This window comes from Equus przewalskii, chromosome 17 (genome assembly GCF_037783145.1).
Source record: "Equus przewalskii isolate Varuska chromosome 17, EquPr2, whole genome shotgun sequence".
In the NCBI taxonomy this organism is placed as follows: Eukaryota; Metazoa; Chordata; class Mammalia; order Perissodactyla; family Equidae; genus Equus; species Equus przewalskii.
This window is the reverse complement of record NC_091847.1, coordinates 42653847-42675752: the sequence shown is the minus strand read 5'-3', so window position 1 is coordinate 42675752 and position 21906 is coordinate 42653847. Positions and strand designations below refer to the sequence as shown.

The 21906-nt window shown below is 35.7% G+C and overlaps 1 protein-coding gene and 1 long non-coding RNA gene across 13 annotated transcripts in view; both read left to right on the top strand.

The window, feature by feature from the left end:
- KCNH7 (potassium voltage-gated channel subfamily H member 7) overlaps positions 1 to 21906 on the top strand; it is a 472129-nt gene that overhangs the window by 63837 nt on the left and 386386 nt on the right. The window lies entirely within an intron of this gene.
- Positions 1252 to 3177, top strand: LOC139076801 (uncharacterized). The gene is made up of 3 exons (XR_011528783.1): positions 1252 to 1356; positions 1613 to 1738; positions 2995 to 3177. It is a non-coding gene; the product is annotated as an uncharacterized lncRNA (long non-coding RNA).

Below are 21906 nucleotides of genomic sequence, written 5' to 3'. Positions count from 1 at the left end.
GAGGCTTAAGATGTAGTACCTGTGAATACTTGCAGTTGGCAAATTAAACCAATCAAATATTTCATGGATTTTACTAAAAATTCAAAGTTTAAAAGCCCCTCATTAGGCAAATGATGAATAAATTTTAATAAAAAACAAAAGTGTCGCTTTGCTTTCCTATTGCACTTTTCCAAAATCCCAAAGGGTTAGGAACTCAATAGTACACCTATGTTCAACATTAATTTGTTTGTAAGGACGTCTGTGCCTTCTGCTTTGCTTATTTGCATCTTAAGTTTGTGTATTTACAAAATTTGACTACTCAAGTAGCAGATGCCATTTTTAATGTTCTGCATCAATATTTTTAACCCCTTGGGTTTCTATTTTATGCCATATACTAACAAATATACATATTTATATATATATGTATATATATATATACACACACACACATACATATACACGTATACGTATATACATATGTTGGAAGGATGTTTATTCCTTAAAATAAAACCTTATTTTTCCTCATTACTTACAGATAGATAGCTAGATAGCTAGATAGCTAGATAGATAAAGGCATTTGTTCCTTAAAATAAAACAGTATTTTTCTCTACCTTTCCCTTGGAGATGGCCCTTCTTTACTAAGGTCTATAGAGGGCCTTAATAGGCTGCTTTTAATAGCGGTATGTGGGCAACAGGATGGTTAATTTCACGAGTATTATTAGTTTATGAATATTCATTAAATTTGTTTTTAAGCAGCAATTCAACTTTGTAAATGGTTGCAGCCAGAAAAAGCTCTAATTAGAGGAATTAATTAGGACTTGGAAAGGTGAACAGGGATTTGTGGGCATTCAGAAGGGGTATTTTCTCAACAAGAGACAGATACCTCCCAGGGAGCTGGCAATACAGTTTGCACGTACACCAGGTGAAAGAGAACAGTGAGTTTCAAGCCTTAAGGCAGAGTGGAGGTCTGTTGTTCAAGTTAGCACAGGACATCTTGCAGATTACAGGACATCCAGGTCTTTCCTTGGTGGAATTCATCTTTTAAAAGATCTTGTTACCAACATTCAAAACTCACATTTAATCCTAGTAAAAAGTTAAACCCAGTTAAACAAGAATAATGTGACAATGGAAACTATTTTCCATAGTCGGAGTGGTGCGTCTTTCCCTCTCAGTTATCTCCATAACATGATGACGTCCCTGCCACCAGAAACCCAAAGGAAGCAGCTGCTCTGAATATGTACAAACAAAAGAAGCTGTTACTATAGCAACCATAGAACTCTGTGGAAAAGCTCTCCCTTTAGCACTAGCCAATCCCTCTCTTCACCCCTCCCTCCCATCCTTTTGTGCACCGGTACACACTGCCTTTGGACAGATATGGTGATTGTGATTTGACTGCACTGGGGCGGGGTAGGGGCTGGAGTGAACAGTTCAGTTGGCATTTACACTTTGCAAGAGCTGGAGGACTTGGTTCTGGCCAAAGCTTATGAGAAGGCTGCAGAAATTGACACTTACAGAGCATTGGATTGCTTCATTCCCTAACTTTTCTTTATTATCCTTTAAAACATACTACTGGCCTCTCATTCTCTACTTGATGAAGTAATGATGTCTATTCCATCTCTGTCTTTCATTTCAGTTTTCATCCCTAGCCCATATTCATGCCCATGAGCCAAATGCGGCATGGCTGAATGGAATCTGTGGACTGCTGATTCCACAGTTGCTAATGAATTGGATGAAAGATAGAACTGTTTTGACTTCAGAGGTAAATGGGTGGTGTTAGATGTTAAAGGTTGTTGTTGTGTTTTTCCAAATGGTAGAAAATATAGTCATAGTTTAGCAAAATTAAAGCCAGCTTCAGAAACCCTGTCCTAAATAATTAAAATTCTAGTTATTTATTCTCAATTTTAATGTTCCATAAAGTTTTGTCTTGATTAATCTACCAACAATATCTTTCATTTAGTTTTATATCTCCTTTGGTAGTCAGCCTTCAATTTACTAATTGCTTGTACTCCCAAATTAGTTTGGAAATCAATAATTTAGGTACTTAAAATTAGTTTTTAAGTCAATAATTTAAAACTGGGAACATATTTTGATGTGGACACTATCTGCTAACTATCTTGCTAACACAAATCATGGCATTTTGTTAACACAAATCTGTTTATCCCTCATGTCGCTTAGATATTTTATCTTGGCAAGGAAATGTTGTAGAATACTATTTTACTTTTAAGTGTATAGCAAGGTCCTTTATAAATAAACTCCAGATCCAAAAACACCTTGAAGTAGGCTTTCTAATGGGGCCTAACGCTGCTAAAATTTGTTCACATGAAAACTAAAATCCTGAATTTAAAAAGTGTTGAAGAGGAAATTCTCTTATCAGTTATTACAACATATTTTAAAACTTTATAAGTAAAGCTATAAAAACAGGTCAATGGGACAAGATGCAAAACTCACAAGACCCAATTATTTATGAGGTTTTAATATATGATGAAAGCACCTTTCCAAGTGTTTGGGAAAAGGATGGATTCATTAACAAATGGTGTGGGCACAATTTTAGTAGCCATCGGGGAAAAAAAGTGGGTGTACATCTTAAATCTTACATCATAATAAATTCTGAAGTGGACAATTGTTAAATGTAAAGCAATGAAACTGCAATCATAGTGAAGACCATGGGAGAAAGACATTCAGAACCTGAAAAACTACTTTTTGCCTATCAAGTTGAAAAAAAGAATCATCTATTTGTATATGGTGTTGAGAAGGGTGTGGAGAACAAACACTCTCATCCATTGCTGGCGGGAATGTAAATTGGTAAAACTTTTATGAAGGACAATTCAAGTATAGCTTTTGAAATTTCAAATATACATATCCTTGAATTGAGTAATTTCACTTCTAGAAATGTACCTGCAGGTACAATTAGACACACTAGGAATGCCAGGATTGCATGTTTATTCATTGTGGTAAAAATTAGAAATTCTGTTTATGCCTGTGAATATAATATGGGTTAAATAAATTCTTTTACAGCCATACGATAAGAGGCAGCCATCAGAGAAAGAGAGAGAGAGAAGATCTTTTTAAACTCTTTATAATCTGATAGGAATAATCTCAAAGATCAAATGTTAAATTTTTGAAAAGCAAAGTGAAGAACTTATGTATAGAGTATTATACCTTTTGTGCAAAAATAAAAATGACATCTGCATGTGCGTATGTGTGTGTGCATGCAATTTGCTTAGAACCTCTCTGAAAGGACACACGCACGCAAAGACACTAGAAACATCAAAAGTTTCTAGAGAGGTAGCCGGGTATTTGGGTAACCTAGGTGGGAGGGAGACTTCATTTTATACCTTCTGTACCTTTTGAATTTTTTAGTGTTACCGATTCAAAAATAAATTTATGTAAAATTGTCTAAAAACTATTGCTTTCTAATCTTCTTGCTCAGATGTTGGGCAGACAACTGAAAGGAGACAGCTGTGAGAGTGACCAAAATTAAAGCCCATGATGAGACTTCTCTCCTTCCTCTTCAACTATTCTTTGGCTGACATATCCCTCTTGCTACCTTCCCATTGTTTCCGCTGTCCTATTGATCTTGGAAACAAAGGCAGGGAAGGAATAACATTGGTTAAGGATGAAAATCATTTCCAGATTTCCTCAAGATAATTTGAGACCACCCTAGGTCAGAGAACAGTTTTGTATAATCTTGAGGGACTGTCCCTGCAGATGGATTTGTAACAATATGTATTTCTTATTCATTCCTGAGTGGAAAGATGTGAAATTTGTTAATGGCTACACACATGTAAGTAGGCATTGATGTGTTCACCTGAAGCTCGCCCATCACTTTTGAGGCATGTCTGGTGTAAGCCAAGTATCATCTAGTACACCTATGTATTTAGTAGTAACTCAACAAATATTAATTGATATTAAGGATCATAAATAAACTCAGTGTGCAGCCAGCTTGACTCAGATCTATATAAACAGACTGGTTATCATTTTAAGGGCCTTTTCCCTGGAAAAACATTTAATTAAACTTTTTAAGAGTTACTAGATACAGGATCAACTGTAATGTATCATTATGTGTCATGAAACTTTTGTTAGTGCTTTTTAGAAAGAACTCTACTTTTGGTAACTATTTTCTTCAGATGAGATTAATATGCACAGTTAACCAGGTTATATTTTAAAAATCAATAAAAATTCTGTAATATCATAGACATGAAAAAGAACAAAGCCAACTAAAATATATAGATAGAAGTCCAGCTTAAAAAGAGATCTCTGCTGGCCAAGCTTTTTTGTTTCATTTTTGAGGAACTCACTGATTTTCTGATCAATTTGGAACTTGGACTTATGAAAAAATATTTTGACAACAAAGAGATACTAGACAGATTTGAAAAGTTCACAAAAGGGATTCCATTTCCATGTTCTTGACCTTCCTTTTGCTAATAATCAGGACTTTCACAAATTCACAAGCCCTTTCTTCTACTTAGATTTTTGTTTTATTTACTTTTACATAAACTTTCGTTCCATGTTAAGGTACATGTGCAAAGTGTGAGCAACATTGGCTAGCGTTGGAAGTGGACTATTCCAGTAAGTAAGGGGCACAGGTGATTTCAAGCCTTCTGGCCTTTTGTGTCGCACACACACATAAATATGCACACACACACACAAATACTTTAAAAAGAAAGAGAAAGAATATAGGAAAGAAAATGACATGTTAAGATTTTTTTAAATAGTGGAGAAAGAGAGGAAAAGAGAATGAAAAGCAGAACATTTAATGTAAAAGAAAAAATGCAGAATTTTGGCATCAGGGTGAAGATAAGTGAAATTCATTCATTTTGTTATATTTTTCATTATATATTCATTTTTCATTATATGTTGGACCAGCTCCACAAAAGACAGTAAGATGACCACTCCTCATTCATACTAAACACACTCTCTATTATATTCAGTGAACATTTTCCTTATCTTTAGAAACACCTACTGTTAGGAGAACAGTGTGGTGTCAACAAAGTAGGCTATATTGCCTCAAACTCCTATGAAGATGATCCTCAAACACATAGCAAAGACCTACCATATATTGGAAACTCCACAGAATGGGAAATATTGAAATTATCAAGAAGAATTCTAACAGGGTGAGGTTCAAGGTGTGCATGCTCAGTGTTGACAATCTTAGTTCTCATTCTTAAACATAAAGTCAGAAGTGAGCTGATAGTTATTTAAATATTTACATAGATAAAAAGACATGTGTGTACATATTTTTTGGACTTGTACACATACCAGGATTCAAGTATCATATATTAAAGGAGTTTTGACATTTATATCTTCTATTCATTTTCCTCTCCCTGCACCCTGAATTCAGGTCTGTTCAGGCTTTCTTTCTTTTCTTCCACCTTGCCCTCCTAAGGGTAAGTTTATTGTTGAATGTTGGCATCAGGAGCAGACTCAGACTGGTCTTCTATTTTCTGCTCACCTGTCTTCTTGTTCCTCCTTCCGTATCCCTTTCCTACACACATCAAACAAAATCTGTAAAGTCAGTGTAAATATTCATGTCAGTATCATGACATTTTAATATATGCTTAATTTCTTTTTAAGTCTCTATTTGATGTTTATATGGCTATATATGTCTAACAATTTAAAAATATAACTGCCTTAAAAATTATGTTAGCTAACCAAAATTTGTTGGCTAGGCTTTCTTTACTATTTAACGTAAATTTATTTTTGTTGGAGTAGACTTATATATGATCCTTCATAACATGCTAAAATATCATGAATTTAGGAAAATAAATGTAAACTTAAAACTGCATCTGCTTAGAGATATTTGTGTTTACATCTGGTAAGTGCTTTTAATTTTTGGAAAATAATTCATAAATTGATTTTTCTGGCATCTATATCCAAGCCTACATTGTTTATCCTCTGTCAATTTTGTTCTAGCTCTTGTACTTGTGGTAATTTGTAGAGGGAAAGATTATTTATGCCTGGGCATAATCCAAGTGAAACAATTAGTCTATTTTGTCCATTGTTTTGAAAAAGCATTTATATATCATTTTGCATTTTTAGTAGTTTCTAATGATACCTTAGAATAATCTTGCTGGTTTATACCAGATTTTATCAACTTTATCAACATTTAGATAATTGGGGAAGAAAGTACAAAGTCCTGTCTAATTAGAAAATATTATAAAGGAAGCTACATGGAGAAAAATATTCCCTTGGAAAGGATTTCCTTCTTAATATTTATATAAAATATTGCTACCTTGTACCTTGAATTTTTATGGACACACGAGCCATGAAATCAAAGCATCACTGGTTCTTATAGATGTTGATATTTTTCTTTTATAGAATGAAACTTTCCAAGACATCACACTAACTGTAAATTTTCCGGTTTCTGACTTACAGTTCTCTGACTTGAGATTTACATGAAACCTTAGGGAATTTTATAGTCATAGTAATACATTATTGGAGAATATTGACCCATTCCTGATGTGGAAAATATGACAAAGGAAACAGCAAATATTTGGAAAGAAAATAGTAGAAAGAAAGTTTACAAACACTGTTTACTGGTATAAAATCTTACCTTCAGGCAGAGAAACTTCACACACCCACACACACACTTCACACACGCTCTCTCATGTGCACACACACACCGCTAAGCCCTAAGGCATCTTTATTATGCTTTCCTTGATCCACTATCATACTTGTCACATTGTTTACACATCTGTCTGATTAAAGACAAAAAAGCTAAATTTTATCCGCAGAGGCTGTTGTAGTAGTTGGCACTCAGTAGGTACTGAATAAATATCTAATGGATGAAGGAACCAAGAAGCACAAGTCATGTAAAACACTTGTGCTACAAATGCTTTCTTTCCAGATCAATTTTCCCCAAGTTAATCAACCTAACTCAGGAAAAATTACCAGCCCTCCAACGTACCCTGGTCCTTTGTTTCTTCAACCCAATTCCTAATACCTCCTTTCTTTCTTTTGTCTAATTCAGTCCAACATTTACTGCCTCTGGAGACATGCAGCTCTGACCACCCTATTTCCTACCAATTTACCGGCAGAAATAGAAAGAAGCATACTGTGTAGCTTTCAGTGAGTAATTTGCAGTTTTAGGTAATAAAAATCAACAGTGTATGGATGCTATTTGCAATGAACAAACAATATCTACTTGGCCTATCGTAAATGGGAAACAAAATGGCATAGTGGTAATTGATATAAGAATGAATATAGATCAAAGACTTTTTCTTTAAAATGCTGACCAGTTGGTAATTTAAAAAGTGACTTGGAAATAATACTTTTAGTGTTTATTGAGTACTCGGAATGGTGCTTAGCGAACTATGGTCACTGTCTTAAAGGAGTGTACATTCATTCTCTTATGAAAGTCAATTTGTATTTGTATAATTCAGACAAAGTTATACAAGCTTAAAGAAATGTATCAATTGGAGGAGATCTTGGGACATGGTTCCTGAACTACTCTTAAAAGAGTGGGTAAAAAAATGGAAAGAAGAAAAATCCGTAGTAGCAGTGAAGGATCTTATCGTCTCTTTTCTATTCATCATATAATAAAATGGTTTCAAGGTGTCATAAGGAATCTGTTATTTTAATGGCTGTATATCTTTCTTTCCTCTCAGTCAAGTTAAAAACACTGCTTACATAATAGTTTCTTAAATACATAGAATATATTGACAACTTATTCTGGATAAAATGCAGTTTAAGATCTAAAGAAGACAGAGGGATGCAGAAAGAAAGGGAGTCTAGCCGCCCTTGGGACCTAGAGAGATCAACAATGGATAACGACTTCCCAAATCCTCTACAACACTGAGGGACTCACCTTTACTGTGCTTCCTTTCCTTGGAGTATCAGCACCCAACCTAAACTAGCTTATGGAGAGAGTTGAGACTTAGGAGAACGAGAGATGCTGTTGAAATTAAAGGAATGTTTAAACATTCCAACTGTTGGAAGGACAGAAGCTGTAGCACTGATACAGCCATATCTCAGAAGCAACTGAAACCACAGACTCAAATACCACCTGACACACTTGTCTAATTCCTGTGTGATGTGCATTACATTCTCACACAGGTTTTCTCCAACTGGTAGAGGGGAATGTACTGTTAAAAGTTGCCAGGTTTGGGCTGGCCTGGTGGCGCAGCAGTTAAGTGTGCACATTCTGCTTCAGCAGCCTGGAGTTTGCCAGTTTGGATCCCGAGTGCTGACATGGCACTGCTTGGCAAGCCATGCTGTGGTAGGCGTCCCACATATAGAGCAGAGGAAGATGGGCATGGATGTTAGCTCAGGGCCAGTCTTCCTCAGCAAAAAGAGGAGGATTGGCAGCAGTTAGCTCAGGGCTAATTTTCCTCAAAAGAAAAAAAAGTTGCCAGATTAGGGCGCCTACCCTGTGGCATAGTGGTTAAGTTTGGTGTGCTCCACTTCAGCAGCCTGGAGTTCGTGGGTTCAGATCCCTGGCATGGACCTACACCACTTGCTACTCATTCTGTGGCGGCTGCCCACATCAAAAGTGGAGGAAGAGGCACAGATGTTAGCTCAGGGTGAGTCTTCCTCAGCAAAAAAAATAAAAAAAATTTGCCAGATTAATCTGATGTAGTCCTATTTGTCTATTTTTTCTTTTGTTTCCCTTGCCTGAGTAGACATGGTATTCAAAAAGATATTGCCAAGACCCATGTTGAAGAGTGCACCACCTATATTTTCTTCTAAAGTTTCTGCAAAGCAAAGAAAACCACCAACAAAATGAAAATACCACCCACAAGCTGGGAGAAAGTATTTACAAATCATATATCTGACAAGGGATTAATTTCCAAAATATATAAAGAACTCATATAACTCAACAACAAAAATATGAACAACTCGATTGGAAAAGGGACACAGGATGTGAACAGACATTTTTCCAAAGAAGATATACAGATGGCCAACAGGCACATGAAAAGATGTTCAACATCACTAATTATTGAGGAAATGCAAATCAAAACTATAGTGAGATATCGCATCACACCCGTCAGCTTGGCTATAATTAACAAGACAAGAAATAACAAATGTTGGAGAGAACGTGGAGACAAGGGAACCCTCATACACCACTGGTGGGAATGCAAACTGGTGCAGCCACTGTGGAAAACAGTATGGAGATTTCTCAAAAAACTGAAAATAGAAATACTGTATGATCCAGCTATTCCACTTCTGGGTATTTACCCAAAGAATATGAAGTCAACAATTCAAAAAGACTTATGCACCCTCATGTTCCTCACAGCCTCATTCACAACAGCAAAAATGTGGAAGCAACTCAAGTGCCGACCAATGGATGAATGGATAAAGAAGATGTGGTGTATATATACACAATGGAATACTACTCAGCTATAAAAAAGATGAGATCTTGCCATTTGTGACAGCATGAATGGACATTGAGGGCATTATGCTAAGCAAAATAAGTCAGACAGAGAAAGACAAATACCATGTGATTTTACTCATATGTGGAAGGTAAACACGTAGATAAGGAGAAAATATCAGTGATTACCAGAGGAAAAAAGGGGTGGAGGCAGGCAGCAAGGCGTGAAGGGGCACATGTTTATGGTGATGCATAAAAACTAAACTATTCGTGATGAACATGACAAAATCTATGCAGAAACTGAAATATAATAATGTACACATGAAAGTTACACAATGTTAAAAGTCAATATGACATCAAAAAATAAAAAAAAGAGGGAGAGAATTATATATTTGCTGAAATACATACAAAATATCTTAGGAAGGATGGACATTAAACTCATGATAGGGCTGTATTGGGGAGAGAAACCAGATAGCTAGAAGGAGGTTTTCTCCCTGTACATTCTCATAGCTTTAGCATTGGTGCCATGGGAATACACATCATCATAAATAAATGAACGCATTTTTCAATAAAATAAATATTTTTTTAAAAAGTTGCCACATTAAAATCAGACTTCCTGACTTCAAGGGCCAATCACTCATTTGCACTAAGACTTGGGTAACAATTCTAATCTATAATTTCCTCACCTGTAAAATGTTGTGACTAATGATAGCATTGTTGTAAAACGTTTAAAGTGCTTAGCAGAATGTCTGAACCCAACAAATATCAACTGTTGTTTTTGCTGTTGTTGAAACAGATATTTTGGCTTTGGGCTCTCACTTCTCACAGTGCTGTTGCTTGAGACAGACAGTTTCTCTTCCCCAGGTTCTGATTTCAAACAACTTGAGAAAGTCACCAATTATCCTAGGTGTGGTCATGTGTTCAGACTATAAGGATACGGGGACTATGGAACTACAAAGCTGAAGTCAGAATGGGGAATGGGGGCATTTCAAGAGGAAGAGAGAGAAAGGATGCTGAGCAGAGCAAGCAATAGATGCTCTCCACAGATATCACCGATATCTGTCCTCTGCCTACACTAAATCTCCCTTCATAAGCTTGCTTGAGTGGGTCTAATCACATCTCTGATATAGATATTGATACAATTATAGGTATAAATGTAGAGGAAGATAAATGTCCACATAGATTAGATAAGTATTATATGGCCAAAAGATAATTGTCAGTTTTTATAGAATAGCAAAAACAAACAGTTTTGCTGTAATATGTCAATCTGATTCTTACACAGAGAAACTTTTAGAAGGCATTCATAAACTTAGAAATCCCTGCCAAGCAACTAGAATGATATATTAATTATAATTAGCTGCTATTCTACATGTAAATAATGTATTGTTCATAATTGAAAGAATAATGGTCTGTGCTGATCTCTCTAAGGAAGTTTTATTAGCATGCATATCTAGAGATATTTTAAGTGTGCGGTTCAAAAAGATCATATTTATGCATTCAATAAAATATATATTTAAAAGGGAAATCCTTGTTGAGCAGATGCTGCAATGAAATAAATGCAATGAAATAAAATATTGTAGCTGAGCTTATTTGTATGCATATCAGACACTTAACATTTCTGGTGTAATTAGGTTTTAAAGACAAATGATTCACTGCTTTTGATCACATTAAGAATACCAGGCATATGATTCAGAAGATACCATTTAGGGGACTAACAGAGGATGGTTAATTAAAATCACTTAGCCACAAATCAAAATGTATATATTTTGGTTTTTTTACTGAGGTCACAATAGTTTATAACGTGTGAAATTTCAGTTGTTCACTATTATTTGTCCGTCACCATATATACATGCCCCTTTACCCCTTTACCCCACCCCCCAACTCCTTTCCACTCTGGTAACCCCTAGTGTTTTCTTTGTCCACGTTTGTTTATCTTCCACATATGAGTGAAATCATACAGTGTTTGTTTTTTCTGTCTCACTTGTTTCGCTTAACATAATACCCTTACCACCCATCCATTTTGTTACAAATGGGAGGATTTTGTCTTTTTTTGTGACTGAGCAGTATTCCATTGTATATATATATATATATACACCACATCTTTCTTTATCCATTCATCAGTTGATGGGCACTTGGGTTGCTTCCATGTCTTGGCTATTGTGAGTAATGCTGCAATGAATATGGGGGGTGTAAATCTCTTTGCATTGTTGATTTCAAGTTCTTTGGATAAATACCCACTAGTAAGGTAGCTGGATCATATGGTATTTCTATTTTGAATTTTTTATACTGTTTTCCATAATGGCTTCACCAGTTTACTTTCCCACAGGCAGTGTATGAGGTTTCCCTTTTCTCCACATCCTCTCCAATATTTGTTATCTTTTGTCTTGGTGATTATAGCCATTGTAACAGGTGTGAGGTGATATCTCAGTGTAGTGTTGATTTGCATTTCACTGATGATTAGTGTTGTTGAACATATTTTCATGTGCCTATTGGCCATCTGCTTTGGAAAAATGTCTGTTCCTATCCTCTGCCCATTTTTTGATTGGGTTGTTTTGTTGCTGTTGTTGTTGTTGAATTGTGTGAGTTCTTCATATATTTTGGAAATTAACCCTTTGTTTGATATGTGATTTGTACATATATTCTCCCAGTTGGTGGATTGTCTTTTTGTTTTATTCTTGGTTTCCTTTGCCTTGCAGAAGCTCTTTAGTCTGACAAAATCCCATTTGTTGTTTTTTTCTTTTCTTTCCCTTGCCCGAGTGGACATGGTATTCGAAAAGATCCTTCTAAGACCTATGTTGAAGAGTGTACTGCCTATATTTTCTTCTAGGAGTTCCATGGTTTCACATCTTACATTCAAGTCTTTAATAATTTTGAGTTAATTTTTGTATGGAGAAAGATAATGGTCTACCTTCATTCTTTTGCTTGTGGCTGTCCAGTTTTCCCAACACCATTTACTCAAGAGGCTTTCCTTTCTCCACTGTACGTTCTTAGCTCCTTTGTCAAAGATTAGCTGTCCATAGATGTGTTGTTTTATTTCTGGGCTCTCAATTCTGTTACCTTGGTCTGTGTGTCTGTTTTTGTGCCAGTACCATGCTGTTTTGATTCCTACGGCTTTGTAGTATATTTTGAAGTCCAGGATTGTGATGCTTCCAGCTTTGTTCTTTTTTCTCAGGATAGTTTTACCCATTTGGGGTCTTTTGTTGCCCCATATGCATTTTAAGATTCTTTGTTCTATATCCATGAAGAAGGTCATTGGGATTCTGATTGGGATTGCATTGAATCTGTAGATTGCTTTAGGTAGTATGGACATTTTAACTCTGGTTATTCTTCCAATCCATGAGCACAGAATATCTTTCCATTTCCTTATGTCATCATCAATTTCTTTTGATAGTATCTTATAGTTTTCATTCTATAGGTCTTTCACCTCCTTGATTAAATTTATTCCTATATATTTTATTCTTCTTGTTCCAATTGTAAATGAGATTGTATTCCTGAGTTCTCCTTCTGTTAGTTCATTATTAGAGTATAGAAAGCCAGCTGATTTTTGTAAGTTGATTTTGTACCTTGAGACTTTGCTATAGTTGTTGATTATTTCTAACAACTTTCAGATGGATTCTTCAGGGTTTTATATATATAAAGTCATGTCATCTGCAAATAGCAAGATTTTCACTTCTTCATTGCCAATTTGGCACCTTTTATTTGTTTTTCTTGCCTAATTGCTATGGCCAAAACCTCCAGTACTTTATGTTGAATAAGAGTGGTGAGAGTGGGCACCCTTGTCTTGTCCCTGTTTTCAGAGGGATGGCTTTCAGTTTTCCCCATTGAGTATGATGTTGGCTGTGTGTTTGTCATATATGGCCTTTATTATGTTGAGGTACTTTCTTTCTATACCCATTTTACAGAGTTTTTTAAATCATACATGGATGTTGGATCTTGTCAAATGATTTCTCTGCATCTGTTGAGATGATCATGTGGTTTTTATTCCTCATTTTGTCAATGTGGTCTATCCCATTGATTGATTTGCACATGTTGAAGCATCCCTGAGTCCCTGGTATAAATCCCACTTAATAATGTTGTATGATCCTTTTAATGTATTGCTGTATTTGGTTTGCCAATATTTTGTTGAGGATTTTTACACCTATGTTAATTAGCAATATTGGCCTGTAATTTTCCTTCTTTGCATTGTCCTTGTCTGGCTTTGAGATCAGGCTGATGTTGGCCTTGTGAAATATATTAGAAAGTGTTCTATCTTCTTCAATTTTTTGGAATAGTTTGAAAAGGATAGGTATTAAATCTTCTTTGAATGTTTGGTAGAATTCTCCAGAGAAGCCATCTGGTCCTGCACTTTTATTTTGGGGGAGGTTTTTGATTACTCTTTCAATCTCTTTGCTTGTGATTGGTCTATTCAGATTCTCTATTTCTGCTTGGTTCAGTTTTGGGAGATTGTACGAATCTAAGAATTTATCCATTTTTCTAGATTGTGCAATTTGTTGGCATAGAGTTTTTCATAGTATTCTCTTGTAATCCTTTGTATTTCCGTAGTGTCTGTTGTTCTCTTCTTTCATTTTTAAGTTTATTTATTTGAGCCTTCTCTTACGTTTTGTTAGTGAGTCTGGCTAAGGGTTTGTCAATTTCATTTATTTTCTCAAAGAGCCAGCTCTTAGTTTCATTGATCTTTTCTACCATTTTTGTTTGTTTCAATTTCATTTATTTCTGCTCTAATTTTTATTATTTCCCTCCTTCTGCTGACTTAGATCTTTGTTCTTTTTTCTGTTAGGTGTAGTTTAAGATTGCTTCGTTCAGATTTTTCTTGTTTGTTAAGGTGGGCCTGTAGTGCCATGAATTTCCCTGTTAAGACCACTTTTACTGCATCCCCTCTGAGTTGGTGTTGTGTATTTTCATTTTCATTTGTCTCCAGATATTTTTTTATTTCTCCTTTAATTTCTTCAATGATCCATTGGTTGTTCAGTAGCATTTTGTTTATTCTCCAAATATTTGTCACTTTCCCAGCTTTTTTCTAGTAGCTGATTTCTAGTTTCATAGCATTATGGTCAGAGAAGGTCCTTGATATGATTTCAATATTCTTAAATTTATGGAGGCTGGCCTTGTTTCCCAACATATGTTCTATCTTTGAGAATGTTCCATGTGCACTTGAGAAGAATGTGTATTCTGCTGTTTTGGATGGAGTGTTCTATATTTATCTATTAAGTGTATCTGGCTTAGTTTTGCATTTAATTTAACTATTTCCTTGTTGACTTTCTGTCTGGATGATCTATCCATTGATGTAAGTGGGGTGTTAAGGTCCCCTACTGTTATCGTGTTGCTGTTAATGTCTCCTCTTAGGTCTGTTATTAGTTGCTTTATGTACTTTGGTGCTCCTGTGTTACGTCCGTATATATTTATAGGCATTATGTCCTCTTGGGCGAGTCGACCTTTTATCATTATATACTGTCCTCTTAGTCTCGCATTCCCGTTTTTATCTTGAAGTCTACTTTATCTGATATAAGTATGGCAACATGTGCTTTCCCTTGTTTGCCTTAGCTTGGAGTGTTGTCTTCCATCCCTTCACTCTGATCCTGTATTTGCCTTTAGAGCTGGGATGTGTTTTCAGGAGGCAACATATTGTTGACTCTTGTTTTTTAATCCATTTAGCCACTCTTTGTCTTTTGATTGGAGAATTCAATCCATTTACATTCAGAGTGATTATTGTAATATGAGGCTTAATGCTGCCATTTTATCACTTGTTTTCTGATTGTTCTGTATTTCCTTTGTTTTTCGTCCCACATATTTCAGTCTGCCAATTCAGTTTGGTAGTTCTCTATGATGGTGTTCTCAGTTTTCTCTTTATGTATCGTTTGTGTCTCTGTTATTTTTTGTTTAGTAGTTACCATGAGGTTTGTATAAAAGATTTTGTAGATGAGATAGTCCATTTTCTGATAGCCTCTTATTTCCTTAGTTTAAGCAGTTTCCTTCCCTTTCCTCTTCCCTGTTCAATTTATTGTTGTCACAACTTATTCCATTTTGTGTTGTGAGTTTGTGGTTAAAATGAAGTGATTATAGTTATTTTTGATGTTTTCCTTCCTTTTATCTTTAATATTATAATTAAGTGTTTGTTAACCTGTTCTGATAAAGAGCTGAAATTTTCTGATTTTGTCTGCCTTTTTATCTCCTTGCTCAAGGCTTTGTAAACCCTTTTTTGTTTTCAGGTATGAGGGCCTTCTTGATCATTTCTTGTAGGGAGAGTCTTGTGATGATGAATTCCCTCAGCTTTTGTTTCTCAGGGGAAGTTTTTATTTCTTCGTCATATTTGAAGGATATTTTTACTTGATAGAGTATTCTTGGCTGAAAATTTTTGTCTTTCAGAATTTTGAATATATCATTCCACTCTCTCCTAGCATTTAAGCTTTCTGCTGAGAAATCTGCTGAATGCTTGGTAGGGATTGCTGTGTAGGTTATGTTCTTCTTCCTCACTGCCCTTAATATTCTTCTTTTTCATTGACTTTTGCCGGTTTTATTATATATGTCTTGGAGAAAGTCTTTTTACGTTGCTGTAGTTCGGAGTCACATTAGCTTCTTTTGCTTGTAGTTCCAGCTCTTTCCCCAGGTCTTGGAAATTCTCAACTATTATTTCTTTGAACAAGCTCTCTGTTCCTTTCTCCCTCTCTTCTGCCTCTGGAATACCTATAATCCTTATGTTGCATTTCCTAATTGAGTCAGATATTTCTCAGAAAATTCCTTCGTTTCTTTTTAGTCTTAATTCTCTCTCCTCCTTCATCTGAACCATTTCTATATTTCTGTTTTCTAAATTGCTAATTCTGCCCTCCAGATCAGCTCTGTTATTTAAGGACTCCAGATTTTCCTTTATCTCATTCATTGTGTTTTCCATCTCCTACATTTCTGATTGGTTTTTCTTCATAATTTCAGTTTCCTTTGCAAAGAATTCCATCTGATCATTAATTTTATTCCTTATTTCATTGAACTGTCTTTCTGAGTTCTCTTATGACTCATTGAGTTTTTCTATGATAGCTATTTTGAATTCTCTGTCATTTAGATTGTGGATTTCTGTGCCTTCAGGATTGATTTCTGGGTGTTTGTCTTTTTCTTTTTCCTTCTGGTCTGGAGTATTATTATACTTCTTACTATTTGATGGAGTGGATTTGTGCTTTAGCATAGTGATAGTGTTTGGTCATAGATTCCACCCCTGCCATTTGTGGGGTGGGCAAGAGCTGTGTATTCTGTGTATTCTGTACTGCAATCCATGGCTGCTGTGCCTGTCTCCCTTGGAAGCTATGCTTACAGAGTCCATCTGCTCACTCACCACTGCTGCTTTACAAAGAATGTGAGCAGGCACTCTGGCAGAGGTCCCTTGCTCTGGCTGACCAACCAAGCTGCTCTTCCAGCCAAGGGAAGGGGCACTTTCTGTCATGTGTGTGATCCCAGGTGCACTTGCTGTCTGTCCTCATGGGCTGCTTGGCTTGGTGAATATGCCCCTGCAATTTCTTTTTTTTTTTTTGAGGAAAATTAGCCCTGAGCTAACTACTGCCAATCCTCCTCTTTTTGCTGAGGAAGACTGGCCCTGAGCTAGCATCCATGCCCCTCTTCCTCTACTTTATATGTGGGACACCTATCACAGCATGGCTTTTTGCCAAGCAGTGCCATGTCTACACCCCGGATCTGAACTGGTGAACCCCAGGCTGCTGAGAAGCGGAATGTGCGAACTTAACTGCTGTGCCACTGGGCCGGCCCTGCCCCTGCAATTTCTTAGCCTCCTCAGTGTGGAGCTTTCCCACAGGCTGGGAAGCAACTTGGAGAGCAAAGGCTTTCCCATGGATTACTGCCCCCTCTGCCCCTCCTCTCAGAGCTGTACACATCACTGTGCCCTACGTTGCTGCCATTGGGGGAGGGAAAGGAGATCCCCTTACCTCTTCCACTGCCTCCCAGAGGGTCCAGCAACTCCACTTTCAGATGTATGGCTGCGTGGGTCTCTCAGACGTCTAGTGAATTGTGTGAATGTCCTTTTCATGGTATGTTAGTGGTGAGAGTCTAAGGGAAGAGCTCACTCTGCCATGATGCTAACCTACATTTTTAAGGTAACTAAGTGATTATACATTTCCAATCTATGGATCACAGACCTTAAGAGGATGCAGGCTTATTGCATGGACTCCACAAATCCATAAGAGAAATCAACATTATATAAAGATTGAATTAAAAACATTCCTTGCAATATATGTGAATTCTCTCACATACAATGAGAAGTTGTTGAGATTGATAAAAATGTAAGTCAATTACTGAATAGTGATTTGAGGGCACTATTTATCTCTTCAACTAATGTATATCAGAACAAAGTATTACGTGTATACCTGAGACATTAAAAAAAATTATGTCAAGTTGTTTCTAAACTGGATAGGGTTTGAAGCCCCTGCTTTAGATTCTCACTGAAATGAGTCAGGTTTCTAAACTATGCTAATAAATTGTTAAGATAAATAAATGTTCTATCTAGCTATCATAAGCTATATTGATTTATAGCATTAAGAAATTATCTGCTGCATGCCACACAATTACTTAACATTGTGAAAATACTAAGACACTTTCCACTTAAGCTGCTTTCTTATCTCCCATTTTCAGTAAACACACTAGATACAAAGTTACCACAGGTCGATTCTTCAGAATTCTGCATCTTTTGAATATTTTAGTAGGTGGGACTTTGAACCCTAATTTGAAAATCTTAGTAGCTAAATTTAAAACAATTAATGGAAGCAAATAATAATTATCATCTAGAAAGTGGTTACTAATACATTTGTAACAGGCTTAAATTGCTTCAATTTTCTCTGGTTTTAAAAATTCTAAAAGTTTTCCTTTCTTAGCTGTTTTTCTTTTTTCGTTTCTTTTCTTCCTTTCCTCCTTCCCTCTCTGCCTCCCTTTGTTCCTTTCTTCCTTCATTCATTCCTTCTTTCCTTATGGTTTTTAAATCAAACCTGGCTTTCAACTTCTTTCCAACTCATGTCAGTGATAAGTCCAAAAGCAATCAATTTACTGCACCCTTACTGTTCTTGGATTGCAGTGGCCCCAGGGCTTACATAGGCCAAGAAAATGGGTTGAGAAGATCTGATTGGCTAATCTATTATGGTTACCACTGAAGCTGTACCTTGACTTATCCTGGGGGTCTACTTGAAAGATGGCATTTCTTCTGTCAAATTCACTCCCTCAGTGCCATGCTGGGCAATCCTCCCCAGATTCTAACAACATCCATGCAGCTACCCCTCCTCAGGGGTACTGCTTCCCAGGACCTGTGTGTGAGGCTAGGTTGCAGGCCTCCACCATTAACAGAAAATACAATCCAATTTACTTCTCTGTCTTGGGCAACTTCCTTTTATATTCAGGAGTCCCAAGGCCTCTATTCACTTTCTTATGTAGGTAAAAATAGTTTAATAATCCCTCCAGAGATCTAAATTTTCAAAAACAACTGTTGGTCCTGGAGCTAAAAGAAGCCCAGACTTAGTCCTTGCCTATATGTCTGGGAAAGAGTGGGAAAATACCTCTCTTTCTTTCTTGAAGAGGCAAAAATTTCTTAGGTCATTCAACAAGGAATTTTCATTGGATCAGCCTATTAGACTATATTTGGATATTCTTTATGTCACCCTTTTTCTTCCTTAAATAATTACCCATTTTTCCTTTATATTTCTTTGGACTCAAAATAGGTTCATAATGGTACCCTTAAACTTCCTCTTGTGCGTAGCAAATCTTGAGAGTTCAAAGCTTAGCTAAAAGGCAATAGACTTTTTATTGCTTGTCTGCTTTCAGTTTTTATTGAAATTTCTGTAAATTGACTCACGTTCTAGGTATACAAGATTAGTCTGTAAGGGTATTCAAGGGTAAAGCCTTTAGAAAAGAAATAACTCCTTAGAAATTTAATGCTTTATTAGAGTGGCTTGCATATATTTTGGAATCTAAAGCATTCACACAACTATAGAAATATTTTTTAAAGCAATTAAAATTGAGTTATTACTTAAAGCTAAAGAATTTCTTCAACATTTTTTGCCTGCTGTTTATATCAAAAATAACTTTTTTTCTCTGGTTTGATGAAACAATATATCCTCTAATACCAATATAACCTTGTTGCTTACACTGGATCCTGCCCAATATTTAATGCCTGCCTGGGAGCTCAGGCCATTGCATCTTCTGGGGATTACAGTGCAGCGTTGATCAGACTCCTAATGAAATGACATAGCTTTATTGCTAGAATTCAAATCAAGCAAGAATTTGCCTGATTTTCCTGACTTTGCATTGTCTCAAGGTGTTATGTTCCATATTTCCTGGAATATAAATATTCATTTGTTTATTCAACAAATATTTACTCAGCTCTCACTATAGGTCAGGCACAATAGGTCTCATGGAAACAACAGAGAAAGGGTAGGCTATTGTGCCTTTTCTTCTGTTTACAGACCAGCTCTACATATAAAGTCTTCAGTCTTACTTATTGTGCTGACTCTAGCCTTGGTTCTGCCCACACACAGTGAGCTCATTGAGAATCAGGATTCTCAGTAGTGCATGGTACAAACTCGTGTGGATTGAATGGTTGAGTGCATGAAAACTTAGCACTCAATGGCAGTGCTTCTGATAAGTGCTAAATTATTGGAGAAAGTGTATAACTTGACAATTCTCCCAAGAAACAGGATCTTTGGCGGCTATTTACTTGTCATGGAAATGCATGCCCTGCTTACTATCTTGTGAGAAATCTAGGGTCTGATATAATGTGCTCCCAGGACACAGTGGGGGAAAATCCTTTCACATCATTCTTCGTAGCAGGTTTGTAAGCTCTAAAGAAATAATCATCACTGCCTGGCAGTTCCTTTATTTAAAAATGTTTGTAATTTAAATACCTTTGTGGTCAAAAGTTTCTAGAGATATACATTTTCAGGGGAGGGAGTGGTTAACTCTATAATCATTTCAGGGAGATTGTATTTTGTTTTGTATTTCCTGCCAGATTTAAATTCTAGCAGTAAAGCTGTATCACTTCATCAGTAGTCTGATCAAGACTGCGCTTTTGGAAAGGGAAAAATGCATTAAATAGACTAATTGGGGAACCTGAAGGGTAGTCATTAAAATCAGCTGCCTTTTCAATACATGTTGAGAGATTTGTCTGGGAGCCTTTCTTTCAAATGATACTATTTCAATCATGCCTAACATTTAAATCTCTAAACACTGATATTCCCATTTTAATTTTAGCTGGCACCAGAAGGAAATGGTAAAACAGCAGATGATTACCTCAGTAATTTATTCCACATTTTCTAACAGCTTTACAGATTCAAATAAAAAATAATAATCTAAAAATGAAAAATACACAACTAAAATTAAACATAGAAAAATATTCTTAAGCCAAGAGATTTTTTTCCCTCATACTCCCCAAATGGTGAAAAGTAAATTCCACAGTGAAATGTAAACAGGATCTAATTTTATCACTGGTTATGTTTTGATGACTAACTTGAACTTTTTTTTTTTTAAAGTGAGATAGATTCAGGTCCTATTAATTTAAATTTTGTGATCGTTTAACTAAAGGATTAGTTGGTGTTTGTTTTTAAACTTACGTTATCTATGAGTAAATCTCACTTTAGAAACACCCTGTATATAAATTAAATTAAATTGCTCTTTAAAACAAGTCCTCTAAACGTTTTGATTTAGTTTAGTTAACAGTTTCAACTGAAAACAACAGAGATGAGATTTTCCTCAGAAGTAACAGAAAGGAGACTGAAGTCGGGGAAGTGTCATGTCAACAACAGGCATTTACTGAGAGTCTAATACATGCCAGGATTTGTCCTGGATTCTTGGCACAGCAGCAAACAAATACGCAAGCCATTGCTCTCACACGGTTTACGTTCAAACCTGTGACTTCCTAAAATTGGAGCCTTGGTAAGTCATTCTACTTCTTTTGGTTGTTTTTGTAAATAAGACTACCCTCCTGTTTAGTTGATACTGTTGAAATTTCGATTCATTTTGAAGGGGAGATATATAAAATCTTATCAGTCTAAGTCTACTGAATAATAAAACTAATTTTTTATGTTTATTTTATAATTCATTGGTGATTAATTTATGAAAACTCAAATAGAATTATTTAGTTTAGTTAACATAGAATAGAACATATCCCTTAAAATAAAATGTGAAACATTGAATTTTAAAATGTCACTTGCTTCTCTTACCTAGTTCTCTTAATTTAGCATTTTATTAATATTAAGATTAATTTACCTAATTCAACAACAATAAAACAGATATAAATAGGACTACTGCTCTGGTTGTAGAACACATCACTTGTAGATTTCTTAAAGATTGTCATTGAGATTTGCCAAGTCTATTACAGCTCATGATTAGTATTTCATGTCATAACATAAATAGTATGGTAAAAGTTTTCATAAGTCAATAATGAAATGATGATGTCTGTTTGGATGTGTCTGTAAGTGGAATGAAACTTCTGTCATTACATCTTAAGGTTATGCACTCCAGGAAATGAAAGGCTATCTCTAAAAAGATTTGTGTGTAAATAATAAATATCATTATCATTTAGTAAATAAATTCTAAATATCATTCTGTTCTATTAGATACTATTTTACCTGTTTAAAATGCTT